The sequence below is a fragment of the Schistocerca serialis genome, chromosome 5 (genome assembly GCF_023864345.2).
Source record: "Schistocerca serialis cubense isolate TAMUIC-IGC-003099 chromosome 5, iqSchSeri2.2, whole genome shotgun sequence".
In the NCBI taxonomy this organism is placed as follows: Eukaryota; Metazoa; Arthropoda; class Insecta; order Orthoptera; family Acrididae; genus Schistocerca; species Schistocerca serialis.
This window is the reverse complement of record NC_064642.1, coordinates 412,119,014-412,134,146: the sequence shown is the minus strand read 5'-3', so window position 1 is coordinate 412,134,146 and position 15,133 is coordinate 412,119,014. Positions and strand designations below refer to the sequence as shown.

At 40.6% G+C, this 15,133-nt stretch overlaps 1 protein-coding gene across 1 annotated transcript in view; it reads left to right on the top strand.

Annotated features, from left to right (window-relative positions):
• Positions 1-15,133, top strand: part of LOC126481974 (forkhead box protein F2-like) — a 258,865-nt gene that overhangs the window by 219,243 nt on the left and 24,489 nt on the right. The window lies entirely within an intron of this gene.

Below are 15,133 nucleotides of genomic sequence, written 5' to 3'. Positions count from 1 at the left end.
GACGTTTTTGACTCCCAGTGAGACACAGAACTATTTGATAGATCACTGTAAGTTCAAGGATGTTATTCCTAGCTACTGGTGGAGAAAAATTCAGTAGCTGACGTCCCTTTGTGTGTAGTCAACATCGGTATGTGTGGGGTTCGATTCCGAGTCAGCACTGAACTCTTCGTCATATTATTTCTAGTTCAAACATACTCACATGTCGCTGCTGATGTAACAAACCCATATTTAACGTTCGTTTTCTCTAGAACATAACAGCGATAGGTTCCGGGTTGGAGTCCTGGGAAGGAAAAAATTAATGTTTGGTCTCGTCATTTCAGTTAAAACATTTAGCTACTGCCGAGAAAATCCGATATGTCACAGTTGATTGTGCTTCGATAACAATCCGATTAGGTTCTGGGTTAGAATCCCTGTCCAACACAAAGCTTTACCTGACGGCATTTCAAGTAAGTTACTTGTGAAGAAGCAATATTTACCATCTCTCGTGGTTCGGTAGCAGGGACAATAGATGCTGGGTAGGAATTCGCGTCCGTTAAAAATGTTTACGTTACGTAATTTAAAGTTGATATTTGCTAACTGATACTGTGTAAAATCGAGGTATATCACTCTCTGTATGCCTAGTCAGGAATGACTATTAGTTTCCGTCAGTCACGAAATCTTAGTCTGCATGGCCTGGGTTTGAATCCAATTGCATCGTGTCATTGTGAAGTTCGTCGTGTCATTTGAAGTTCATACATATTCTCAATTAGCAGCTCGTGAATAACTCAAATTTTTAATGTCATTTTGTGTTAAATAACAAGTACGGTATGTTACTTTGAAGAGGAAATTATGAATACGACGAACTTACTACGTGCATTACCTATCTGACGAAATAATGAGAGTAGTAACATTTCAGGTATGTCATTTATTGCAATAAATATGAGCTTACAAGCCTTAAGGACAGTCTTATCTGTGATAAGGTGGTCCCTGATATTTCTAATATCGTGATATTACTGTACATCTAGAGTTATTGCGATACAGAACAGAGTTTTCTAGTGGTGACTTGCTGGAGCCATTTTCAATAGTCAAACGATTATACTAAGGAGCGCTTAGAGGACCTGCTATAGAGCTGTGTTGTGTGGGTTGCATGTGAATCAGGCGAAATGCAATTCAGGTCGTTCGGAGACTTTTGAGCACGACGGTACGTGCTTGGTTCGAAGAGCACTTGGATCCGTGTGCCGTACTCATCTGGCCACCAAACTCCCCGGATTTAGACCCAATCGAGCTGTTTGTGCATGGATGCTCAACCGAGAAACGTAGTGCAGCTGGCCCGGCAGTGGAGCCGGTACCTTCTAGAACCTCGGTGACCCTCTTCCTGCACGACCGGCAGCGGTTCACGCTGCAAGATGTGGTCGTTCAGGTTTTTGATCGGTGGTCACGTTAATGTGGCTTGGCAGTGTGTATAACAACAATGAAATCTTAATTTTGAATGCATTATGGGAACAGCAGTGATCAATGTCTTGTAAATAATTACTATTAAAAACAGTCTTGATCACGATTTATTTTACAGGTGACCGGTTTCGACCACTACTGTGGTCATCTTCAGACCAATGAGTTGGAACGCCTTTCTGTTGGAGATTCTCCAACAGAAAGGCGTTCCAACTCATTGGTCTGAAGATGACCACAGTAGTGGTCGAAACCGGTCACCTGTAAAATAAATCGTGATCAAGACTGTTTTTAATAGTAAATCTTAATTTTGTTTGGAGTGAGGCGTGATGGCTCTTGAACACATTACAAAACATTTCTCAGCACCTGCCTCAATTTCTTGAGAGTTATCCCACTGATTGTCAGTGTTACTTCACAGATATGTATATTTGTTTACTTGCTCAGTTAATTTACCTTTAATGCTTAGATGACAGTTTGGCATGTCTTTCTCGCTTATGACTATTAATTTTGTTTTAGTTATATTTATTTCTAGGCCATAAAGCCACAAATTATTCGGGATAAAAGATGTTGAAAAGTACTTAAACTGTCTCTCAATATTTTTAACATTATGGCATCATCGTCGTAGCCAATTTTGTTCGGCTTCTCTCCATTCGAAACCATTCCTACTTCGACACTTTCAAGTGCTTCATTGAAGCCATATTCCGAATATAGATCAAATACCAGTAGCGACTAAACATGGCCCTGTCTCACTCTTTGTCACAACTTTACTGTGGCACATTTTTCATTTTCTACTCTCGCAGCAGCATCTTGCTTCCAGAATATATTAATTATGATCCGAAAGACTTCGCTACCCATCCCGCTACTTTTAGAATCTCGGTCATCTTGCATCATACTCTATCAAAAGCTTTTTGATAATCAATAAAACAGGTATAGACGTCGCAGGTTTTATATCTGCACCTCTGGAATAAAATTTGAATGCAGAACAGAGATTCTCAAGTACAGACAGCGTATGTAAAAGCCAAACAGTGTAGGTGTCATCTGTTCCTCACAGACCTTTTAAATTATTTGTAAATATTGTCAGGAGATGGCTCATCAGCCTTATTGTTCTGAAATTAAATAATATTTTAGCTCCTCGTTCTTTGGTAAATTTACAAACTCTGACTGAAAGTATTTTGAGAATATACCCGAACTGTTCATTTTAATGAATTTTTGTGCAAACCATTCTATTTGTTCTGCATTAAACAGTTTAATAAATGCAGAATGCATCCCATCTGGTCCTGTTATTTTCCCATCTTTCATTGCTCTTACTGCTGGTCTCACTTCCTTTGCTACAACATCTCGTCCTGTTTCCGAACTTGTATTCTTTAGTTTATGCCAATCATCAGCTTACCATCAACATCTAATAATGTAGGTGAGGGTCTTATACGGAAGTTCCCAGTCATATCTTTTACTTTTCTTAACAGTATTGTAGTTGTCATACCGTTTTTGCTAGTAAACAGAGTAGAATCAACTCTGAATAGTTACTTAAGTGTGTTCTCGAAAAAATGACAAGAATTTTAAATGAAAAAGAGAATGAATGTAAGGTTTCACCAATAAGTTTTGGCGGAGGAAACAAAAGTACTGAAACAAACTGCTTCGCATTTGCAGATAATTTTGTTATTCTTTCTAAAAAATGTTACATCGCTGTTATACAAATTAATCTTTTAGAAGAGGTAGCAGCTAGTACAGGCTTCATAATTTCTTCAGAGAAAGCATAATTTTTAACAAATGTTAGAAATGCATCGAAATTTCTGAAAACAAATATTGACCAAATAGAGAAGGTTAAAAAATTTAAGTATATTGGGAGATAATCCAAGAAAATGTTTCGAAAAAGCTGCTACAGAGAAAATGATACATAAAATGGGAAAGACATACAGTATAAATAAATACCTTTGTAATGAAAACCACCTGTCTAAAATTGCAAAAATTAGGCTCTGGAGTGCAGTAATCTAGGTAGTATGTTTATATGGAAGGTAATGTCTAGCATTAAACCATGACTTACATAATTTAGAAATGCTAGAAAGACGATTCGTCAGAAAAGAATATTAGGCCCACTAGATACCACGAAAGTTTGAGAATTGCGAGGTAGCGATGATATTTATCGAAACATAGAAAACATATCAGAAGTAATGAGAAATAGAAGGCCGCTATTTCTTCGATTTCAGTATCGAATACAAGTAAGTAAACTAACCAAAAACATATTCAAACATGTATTGGATAAAAAGATAGTAACAATTTGGGTCTACGAAGAAAAAAAAGGTTTAGAAGCAAAATGAAATTTGAAGAAACAACTGACGGAGAAGTGTTTAAGGAAAATGTCTTTAATATGGAAGGATTCCAAGGTACGAAAGTGAATAAAAGGTTGTTCTGAAGCAGTCAGAAGGTAAGAAGGAAAAAACATAGTGGATAAATGAAATAGCACTGGAAGAAAAGAAAAGACCAACGAATAACGAATTAAAACTGCCACGTGGTCTATAGTCGGCCCATCAGACAATAACTATAATATAATTTAATGAATAACAGTTTTTTCCATTAATGAGTACATCACTTTAGCATAACATTCGAAAAATACCTTTCAGTGAAATACAGCATTTGAAAAGCATTCATACAAAAAATGGAGAAGTACATGTGTCACGCAAGTGATTGAAGAACTACAATAGAGACTAACTCTCACAATTTTGACAACATCGTAATTTACACGCAATAAATTCGAAGTATTCAATCACCGTTATCAATATTTCACTTTGCACTGACAATTAAGATCACTGATTTGCAGAATACGACTTTGTGAGAATGTGAGTGATGGAATTCTTATTACTTTCGATCATTTCCGCCTAAGTTCTGAATGTAATTTGTTTTGTCAGTGGGGCGCGTAATCTTTCTCATTCCGTCTCGGCTTACTCATCTTCCTGTGTTTTACCCGTTCCACTGGGGACTCTCAAAGCGTGTCTCGTGTCTCATTTGTTGTCGGCAGCTGGTATTAGGGGTCAGTCTGTGAATAGACACCTTTACCTGGCTGGAATGTTCTCCGCAGGCTCCCATCTTTGAGAATCAGCTGAAATTTCTGGAAATTTGTGTATGTAAAACATTAAGCGCTTTTATTAATTTTTTGGTGGTGGCGAGAGGGTGTTCATAACCCCGTTAACCTCCCCTCCACTCCTTATATCGCGCCTAGCTCACCCTGCAATAGAATGTCTCACCGACAGTCTGCAAATGGTATGACGTCATTATGCCACTCGAGAACCTGGCAGAATGGCATTTCCTCCAATAAAGGTGCTGTTTCTAATTCAGTTTCTCTTGAGTGTATTAACGCTATTAAGTCAAGAAAAGTTTCTTCTGACATCAGTGGATTATCTCTGATGCCTGGTGCAGCCGACAAAGTTTTGTAAAAGAATTCACTGTGCAATGGTAATTTTTCTGAAAGCAAAGGGAAATTAACCCTCTCCTTCTGGCTGCCGACATCTTCTCTGCCTGCCAGCGTATCAGACGCACATTGGACTGGAAGGTCCCTAACGCTGCTAGTGGTCTGAGTCACGAGAAATTACGTACATGGTTCGAATGTCTCTCGCACTACAAATTAAAATACAGACCAGCTGAGATCCTGCTACGAGAAGTCATTCCAAAAGTCTGAAAATGATATTACAGTCTTCCAAGAGAATTTAACACTGAGAGCGAAAATCGACTTTTCCCAAATATGATTCTAGCGTCAGCCTGAATTAATAAATAATAAAAATAAGAGTTGTTATTCAATGACTTACGGTGCCAATTAGAAACATTCAGAAGCTTTGTGAGTACTAATCTGTTAAAACTCTTTGGCAAAACTGGCAAAGGTTTGTTTAGCTAAGAAAATTTATTGCATCTTCTTGTCAAGTTACAACGCAAATTTTAGAACTCTGAGTTTGGTTGCCTCAGATATTAAGTCAGGGGGGACTGCAGATGCACTCACTCTCCTACTTTTGTCAAACACTATGGATCATTTGGTTTGAAAGTTATGCCGATTTCTTTATTTCTCTTCTGTGGAACACAGAACTTTATTACTCGGAATGAAACTTTCACCCTGCAGCGGAGTGTGCTCTGATATGAAACTTCCTGGCAGATTAAAACAGTGTGCCGGACCGAGACTCGTACTCGGCAAAGGTTCTGACTTCGAGTCGCGGTCTGGCTCACACTTTTAATCTGTCAGGAAGGTTCAACTTTATTACTCGTTTCTTGCGCTCTAATTTTGCAGCAGTAACAGCAGAAAACATCTGGAGTATTCTTTTCTTAGCCAATCTTGAATACAGAGTTACATAAAAATCGCTAGGAACTGTCGTAATAACTGATGACAGCCTGTTGGTGTAATGTTCTTACCTTAACAGAGAGCTCTGCCAACACCCACACACGGAGAGCTGGTAGTGTAACTTTTTCACTTCCATCAGTCTCCGCTCCAGAGTAACTATTTTGATATAGCTGCCAAAAATTCGCATCTGGCTACATTCGTTTATTTTATTCAACTTCCAGACCACCAGGTTACTTCTATCGAGTCCTCACCTCTGTCCTTTCGTTACTTCGCTTATTTGTTTAGCACTGCCGTAGAGGACCTGCCAATCGCATGCTTGCTTTCTATGAATGCCGTCTACTGAATGCAGGAAGTGCTTCGTGCCAGAACTAGGAGATGCAAACCTATCAGATGTCCACTTTACGCCTTTCATAAAACGTTAAGATTGAGTTACAGAACACAAATAATGAACGGGAGCCAGTGTTTACTTGCTTACAGTGTCCTAAACCCGAGTCGTTCTCCATCACATACTTTATTGGTCATGTCCACGGGGAGGTGATTACATATAAACGTTTTCGCCCCTGCTGGGCAACGATTGTCAAATATGTCTAAGCATTCCAAGTCTTCTCCACATTGTGAAATATATTTGACATGTGTATACTCGGGCAAAGCCACGGACAAAAAAGCAGCTTCTAAACCCATAAATACCTTCTCAGAGAGCTCTTCACAAGACTTTACCCCTTGTCATTTCCTGAACTTTATCTTTTCTCTCTGATAATATTTTAGATTTCTTGCGGATTGCTGACCGTGGTCATATAGTGACCAATAAAATTGACTTACTTTCTTTTCCGTGCCAATCGAGGTTCAAATCCCTGTCTGGTTATCCATATTTAGAGTTCCAGTGCTTACAGGTGTGTTCTGCGACAGTTTCTTGCCCTGTCTTCCATCAGCCGTTGCTCGGTCTGTAATGAAGAAATACACATGATGGCCGAAGTAGAGAGGACTCAAATTACAGACTGGCAATAGAAAGAAAAGGGTTTCTGTAAAAGAGGACTTTGTTAACATCCAACATCAATTTAAGTTTAACTCTGGAGTGTAGCTTTGCACGGAAGAGACACGTGAACGATAAGCAGTTTAGACAACAAAGGAATAGCATCTTTTCACATCTGCTGCTACGGAAGAATGTTGAAGATTAATTGGGTAGATCGAACAACAAATGGAGAGATACTGAATCAAATTCTGAAAAAAAAGAAATTTATGTCACAACTTGATTAAATGGAGCAGTTGATGCCACACACCCCGAGACATCAAGAAATTGTCAATTTGCTAATTGACGGAAGTGTTGGGAGTAAAACTGCAGAGCTAGACCGAGGCTCGACTACAGCTAGCAGATTGAAATGGATTTAGGTTGCGGCATTTCTAGTGAGAAGAAGAATCTCGCACAAAATAGACTAGCATGGAGAGCTGTATCAGATCAGTCTTCAGAGTGAAGATCACAACAACATAATGCAATCGGCATCGACAAGACGTAGAATTAAAAACCTCCTTTTGAAAACCAGTGTACTTCTACATCTCAGATTACCTCACGTGTCTATACAGACTCAAATGCGTTGAGGAGCAGGTATTAAACGTAAGGCAGTCAAAAAAATGGTTCAAATGGCTCTGAGCGCTATGGTACTTAACATCTATGGTCATCAGTCCCCTAGAACTTAGAACTACTTAAACCTAATTAACCTAAGGACAGCACACAACACACAGTCGTCACGAGGCAGAGAAAATCCCTGACCCCGCCGGGAATCGAACCCGGGCGCGGGAAGCGAGAACGCTACCGCACGACCACGAGCTGCGGACCGGAAGGCAGTCCAAATGGGTTTCTCAACTCAAAGGCAGACACGAGATCTCGTATATAAAAGGCTCAATGAGTACCTTTTGACATTCACAGAAAATCCTTCACAAGATAGTAATTGTCAGTATATGAGTGAATCGACAAAAAATTTGATTGATTAGAAGAGTAGTAGTCTGGAAGTATGAATCATATAAAGTCTCTGCATTATCAGAAACATAACAGTAAACTGCCACAGAATAGTTATGTAACTTGGAGTGTGGCAGCAAGTTTATATTCCTAGAATCCGCTTGGTCATGCACAAAAGTCCAGTTAATGAACAAATACCGAGGACTTCTACAAATAAGCTACATTTTTTTATGGCGGACCACATAAGTTTTATTGACTTCTTAAAAGTGACGCAGGTACATGACACAATTTTACAACATAGCCACGAAGTCTCTGTAAACACCGATCGTACCGTTCTACAAATCGTCCAGTTCCCCGGTGATACAGAACCGCTATTTGGTCACAAAGCTATTCGAGGACCCCTGTGTGAATTTTTTGTGTAACCATTCTTGTGATAGGTGGTTTGAGGGATTTCTGCCGTTCACTTATGTAATAAAATTGAACACCTACAACCGTCATTTATTATATGGCTACCAGTTCCGGGCAGCTGATTCAAAGTCAGCCGGTAGTTGATGGTTGGAGACGCAATATCGTTGTTACAGGTAGTCTGCGAAAACCACTTCATAGATGTTGGCCACTGACGAATCGTGTATACTGATGGAGTTAACCGCATTAGCGTCAGTTAAGGCCTGAAGATGGTGCACTGAAGCACCGCAACTGGTATATAATAAATAACATCATATTGCGCTGTGTGAATGTCCTCGTCGTTGGAATATCTGCGATTGCTGCGAATCAGTTCCTCGATTACCTGGACATGGTCATGTGCAGTCATCGTCGATGATCTTCCTTCCCGATCAGCAGCACACACGTCTGTCCGGTCTTGGCCGGACCCGAATCACCTGAATTTCACTGCAAATCTGTGTGCAATGTAGACTTTTAGTCCACAAGAATCGTAGTGTCCCGCGTACTTCAACTTTGGAGCACATTTCCAGTTGCCTCCCATTTCACTCACACACATCTGTTTAGAGTACCGCAGCAGAACTGTGTTTGCGGGAAACCCAGAACATGTATTATCTTCCGATAATGCGCTACTCTTGTTACACAAAGGTGTGTGGGACGACATACGTAATTTATTTTTTGAAGTCCCCGCGTAAAATTGATCGCAGGCAAGACAGATGTCAAACTGAGGAAGTGGAATCCACCGACAGACGAGGTAGCTTACAAAACATTCATTTGACCTGTGCTTGAATATTGCTCATCCATCTGAGATCAGTATCAATTAAGATTGAGAAGGGGAAAAAGAGAAGATGCAAAGAAGAGCGGCGCGTTTCATTGCAGGTTAATTTAGCAAGGGTGAATGCCTCACGGAGAAGCTTAGGCAACTGCGGTCCAAGAGAGTGTGTCACTAGAAGAGTGAAGCAATATACTGCTTCGTCCTACGTATATTTCGCGAAAAGACGATGAACGTAATATTAGAGAGGTTGGAGCTCAAAGGGAGACTTACCAACAATCTGTCTTCCTGCGGCCCAATCGGAAATGGAACAGAGTTTGGCGGAAGTGAGGATCGTACACAAAGTAAACCAGCTACACGACGTAAGGCGACTTGCAGACTGCAGACCTAGGTGCAGAAAAATGGGCCGTCTTGTGTCGCCATGGAGTAATGGGAGAAACAACGAAGCAGAAGGTTCCCACAGATGACGCGCACCACGAGACCCACTCTGACTCTACAGTGAACGCCCGAAGAACATGGTGGCGAGTGCCGAGGAAGCAGAGCCACGTTCAGACCCTGAGTGAAAGAACAATAAAGAATCGCTGCCTGGAGTGGATTTACGTTTCTCTGTTCCTCTGACAAGTTTACTACTAATAGAGGCTGTGGACGACAAAGGCCTTTTTTTTTCAAATGCAACGCAGATTGGAAGTAGAAGGAGGCAGTTCCTATATTGAACGAAGTCATACTCGTATTGGTGTCCGCAGACTTTCTTATAAACGGAAAACGCTTCCTGTGTCTACAGAACCCACTCTGAGTGCTATTGCGCAAGGAGCAGGCAGTTACGCATCCCCATGATATTCAATAAGCATACAACAACGAGTGCCCCGTAAATGAATAATATCACCAACTCCGTCTCCCAGCTTCATCTGCATACATTGGAATTCCAGATCTTACAGCATTTATTACACTGTAATCCTTTCGTACAAAAATGTACCTACCATTTGCTGATGCATTATCTTATATTATTTTTTCATACTGCATTATACCGGCTATTCATATTTGAGATGAACACTTGCACGCTATTTAAAATATTTTTCAGAAGTCAGGCAGCTGTTATCTTCGTTTGCTTTTAGATGGCGTGATTTGTTTCGTGTCCACGATCCGGCGATTGCGGCATGTGTGCCTCATACTTGTTTGTCTGACGTCCTCCCCAGCGACTGTCATCTGTCGCAGCCCTTAGCATTGTGCTCCTCCATGTAGCCACAGTTTTACTGGCTCTTACCAGCTTTATGTCTCTTTCAATGTCTTTAATTTTATGTGGATTTAATATTAACTTCTTAATCAAATATTTTACGTGAAGAGAGCATAATTGCTCTCCAATTTGTTCGTCAGTTACCACATGTGAGTACAGTCTTCTTATAAATCTGTTTGGAATAAAAAAGGTTATTCTTCAGTTTTCTGTATGTTAATATTTAGTTCTAATCTTTTCAGGTAATAGTGAACTTGATGATTAAGACACCCGTAATCAGTGTCGAAACCTGGCAAAAGTAAAATTTTGTTGCAATCGGTTGGCTGTTTTGCATCTGTCATAGCACCTTGCAGCAGAATAATGCGCGTTCCCAAACAGCGCACATTACAGAGGAATTGTCTTTCTGCGTACGATACAGAAGGTTTCCACAAAATCCTAACTCAAAAAAATAAGACTGTGAATGGCGAGTGCAGTGTGGGAGTACAAAGGATGATTCTGACAGGAAAAATAAACTCAAATCAAATTCTCACACTGAGAAGAATATTAGAAAGTTTCATTACTTAAGTATCGGAATACATGAAACATATTTCAACGTCAAGTACCCATACAGTTCAGTATGTAGATGCTAATGGTTAAAAATCAATGAGGGAATTCTGAATCCTGAAAAACTGATAAAACGCACATATTTATGTTCAGTTCAAAATCTATAAGCAAATATGATGATCAAAATGAGGGCTCCACCAAGAAACTGTGCTCCCACCTATTCTTTTAAATAGAACCTTATGAAAGTTGCCTCTCTCCGCAACTGAGCAGTCGCCAACGCGGTTACTCAGCGTGTTCGGTCAGAGGGTTAGTTGCAACAATGAACTTGAACGAGTTTCATGGGATGTCCGTCCCTAACAAATGCAAAGAACGATAACGAACAAAATAGAAATTTTAAAAAAGGAGGAAGGAAACAGTCATGGCTGTATGTCACGTGTAGGACCTGCGTTCGATTCCTGGCGATGGCAAACCTTTTTACTTGGAGGAAAGACTGGTACGGGGTGCCCTCAGCCTCGTGATGGCAACTGATGAAGAAGTAGCGGCTCCAGGTTTACTAACAGATAACGGCCGGAGAGCGGTGTGCTAATACCAGAACCCTCCATTACACAATTGGCAGAGGATGACACGGCGGTCTCTCGGTACCAATAGAGCCCCCAGAGAATATGGACGGAGTTCTATAAAAGCTAATGAGAGGGGTAAGGACAAACAATACAGGAACAGTTTTTAATAGAATGAATCAGTATCTAGATTATCCAGACAATATGGCTATTTTGACAAGAAATAACAGTAAAGATGGAGTTGAAACTGATGAAATGAAACAGCCTACGAAACAGGGAGGAAGAACCGAGAGAAGACTATCCCTAGAGGATACTGAAAGAGTAAGGCAGTTGGCATATTTAGGAATATTGATGGAAGAAGAGAGCCTTGTGTCGAAAGAGATACAACAACGAACAGTTGCAGGTAATCTGAGCTGTCACGTACTCCAACAAAGCATTAACTAGGATTTATAAGAAAGAATATGTACTCTAAGAAAAAAAAGACACTCCACGAAAGAATTATCTGGATGGGACGGAAATCGGTAGTCGTGATGTACATGTACCGACAAACAAATAGGTACAACTTCAGAAAAGTTGGATGATTTATTCACGAGAAAGAGCTTCACAAATACAGCAAGTCAATAACGATTGGTCCACCTGTTGCCGTGATGCTTTAGTTCGGCTTGGTACTAATACACAGTGTTGTTGAGTGTCCTCCTGAGAAACATCGCACCAATTATGTCCAACTGTCGCGCAGATCGTCAAAATCTCGATCTAGTAGGAGGGCCCTGTCTATAATGCTCCAAACTTTCTCAATTGGGAAGAGAAGATCCGGCAACCTCCCTTACCAAGTTAGGAAAGGCTGTACGGGGCGTCTCCAAACAAATGTTTGCTGGTCATCGGGACTCGTTTCACGGCGGGACTCATCACTGAACACATTTGTACTCCAGTCAAGGAGACTCTACGTCGAAGATGTGTCTGGAAACGCCCTGGACAGTGGTAGGTTACCAACCAATCTGTCGACCCCATATTGGACGAAAAGTCGGAGTGGATTTCATACCAAGACCCCTTCGGTTCTCAATCGCAGCACCCTTACGACAAAGCGGTACGTCGACAATATTCTACACCCCGTTTTGTTGCCCTTATGGCAAGTCATCCTGGGCTTACACTTCAACAAGATAATGCACGCCCGCACACAATGAGAGTTTCTACTGTTTGTCTTGTCAGACCCTACCGAGGCCAGCATAGTCGTCGGATCTCTCCCAAATGGAGAACGTTTGGAGCATTATTGGCAGAGGCTTCCAACCAGCTCGGGATTTTGGTGATATAACGCACCAGTTTGCAGAATTTGGCACTATAACTCTCAGGGGACAACCAACAAGTCTACGAATCAATGCCAAGCAGAAGAATTGCTTCCATCAAAGCCAGAGGTGGAGCAACAGGTTATTGTCTTGGTCAGTTTGTGAATCCCTTTCTCTTGAATATATTAGCCATTGTTTCTGAAACTGTAACCATTCGTTTGTCTGTTCATGTACATCACATCTACTGATATCCGTTCCATTCGGGTAATTTCTGCGGGGTGCATCGGTTCATTTTTCTTTTTTTTCTCTTTTCTTTTTGTCTTAAGAGTGTATACAGCGCTGATAAGAACACTGATAACAATGGATCATAATTATGAGCATAAACAGCACGGGAGGGAGAAAAGGGAAAAAATATTACGGAAATTACTCGTATATCGACGAGTATATGAAAACGGATGTTGTTGTTGTTGTTGTGGTCTTCAGTCCAGAGACTGGTTTGACGCAGCTCTCCATGCTACCCTATCCTGTGCAAGCTTCTTCATCTCCCAGTTCTTACTGCAACCCACATCCTTCTGAATCTGCTTAGTGTATTCATCTCTTGGTCTCCCTCTACGATTTTTACCCTCCACGCTGCCATCCAATACTAAACTGGTGATCCCTTGGTGCCTCAGAACATGTCCTACTAACCGGTCCCTTCTTTTTGTCAAGTTCTCCCCAATTCTATTAAATACTTCATCATTAGTTATGTGATCTACCCATCTAATCTTCAGAATTCTTCTGTAGCACCACAATTCGAAAGCTTCTATTCTCTTCTTGTCCAAACTATTTATCGTCCATGTTTCACTTCCATACATGGCTACACTCCATACAAATACTTTCAGAAACGACTTCCTGACACTTAAATCTATACTCGATGTTAACAAATTTCTCTTCTTCAGAAACACTTTACTTGCCATTGCCAGTCTACATTTTATATCCTCTCTACTTCGACCATCATCAGTTATTTTGCTCCCCAAATAGCAAAACTCCTTTACTACTTTAAGTGTCTCATTTCCTAATCTAATTCCCTCAGCATCACCCGACTTAATTCGACCGCATTCCAATATCCTCGTTTTGCTTTTGTTGATGTTCATCTTATATCCTCCTTTCAAGACACTGTCCATTCCGTTCAACTGCTCTTCCAAGTCCTTTGCTGTCTCTGATAGAATTACAATGTCATCGGCAAACCTCAAAGTTTTTATTTCTTCTCCATGGATTTTAACAACTACTCCAAATTTTTCATTTGTTTCCTTTACTGCTTGCTCAATATACAGATTGAATAACATCGGGGAGAGGCTACAACCCTGTCTCACTCCTTTCCCAACCACCCTCGACTCTTATAACTGCCATCTGATTTCTGTACAAATTGTAAATAGCCTTCCGCTCCCTGTATTTTACCCCTGCCACCTTTAGAATTTGAAAGAGAGTATTCCAGTCAACATTGTCAAAAGCTTTCTCTGAGTCTACAAATGCTAGAAACGTAGGTTTGCCTTTCCTTAATCTTTCTTCTAAGATAAGTCGCAAGGTCAGTATTGCCTCACGTGTTTCAACATTTCTACGGAATCCAAAACTGATCTTCCCCGAGGTCGGCTTCTACCAGTTTTTCCATTCGTCTGTAAAGAATTCGTGTTAGTATTTTGCAGCTGTGACTTATTAAACTGACAGTTCGGTAATTTTCACATCTGTCAACACCTGCTTTCTTTGGGATTGGAGTTATTACATTCTTCTTGAAGTCTGAGGGTATTTCGCTTGTCTCATACATCTTGCTCACCAGATGGTAGAGTTTTGTCAGGACTGGCTCTCCCAAGGCCGTCCGTAGTTCTAATGGAATGTTGTCTACTCCAAGGGGCCTTGTTTCGACTCAGGTCTCTTAGTGCTCTGTCAAACTCTTCACGCAGTATCGTATCTCCCATTTCATCTTCATCTACATCCTCTTCCATTTCCATAATATTGTCCTCAAGTACATCGCCCTTGTATAGACTCTCTATATACTACTTCCACCTTTCTGCTTTCCCTTCTTTGCTTAGAACTGGGTTTCCTAGGCAGTATCTATCTTACCCCTAGTGAGATAATCCTCTGCATCCTTACATTTGCCCTCTAGCCATCCCTGCTTAGCCATTTTGCACTTCCTGTCGATCTCATTTTTAAGACGTCAGTATTCCTTTTTGCCTGCTTCATTTACTGCATTTTTATATTTTCTCCTTTTATCAATTAAATTCAATATTTCTTCTGTTACCCAAGGAGTTCTACTAGCCCTCGTCTTTTTACCTACTTGATCCTCTGCTGCCTTCACTATTTCATCCCTCAGAGCTACCCATTCTTCTTCTACTGTACTTCTTTCCCCCATTCCTGTCAATTGTTCCCTTATGCTCTCCCTGAAACTCTGTACAATCTCTGGTTCTGTCAGCTTATCCAGGTCCCATCTCATTAAATTCCCACCTTTTTGCAATTTCTTCAGTTTTAATCTACAGTTCATAACCAATAGATTGTGGTTTGAGTCCAGATCTGCCCCTGGAAATGTCTTACAATTTAAAACCTGATTCCTAAATCTCTGTCTTACCATTGTATAATCTATCTGATAC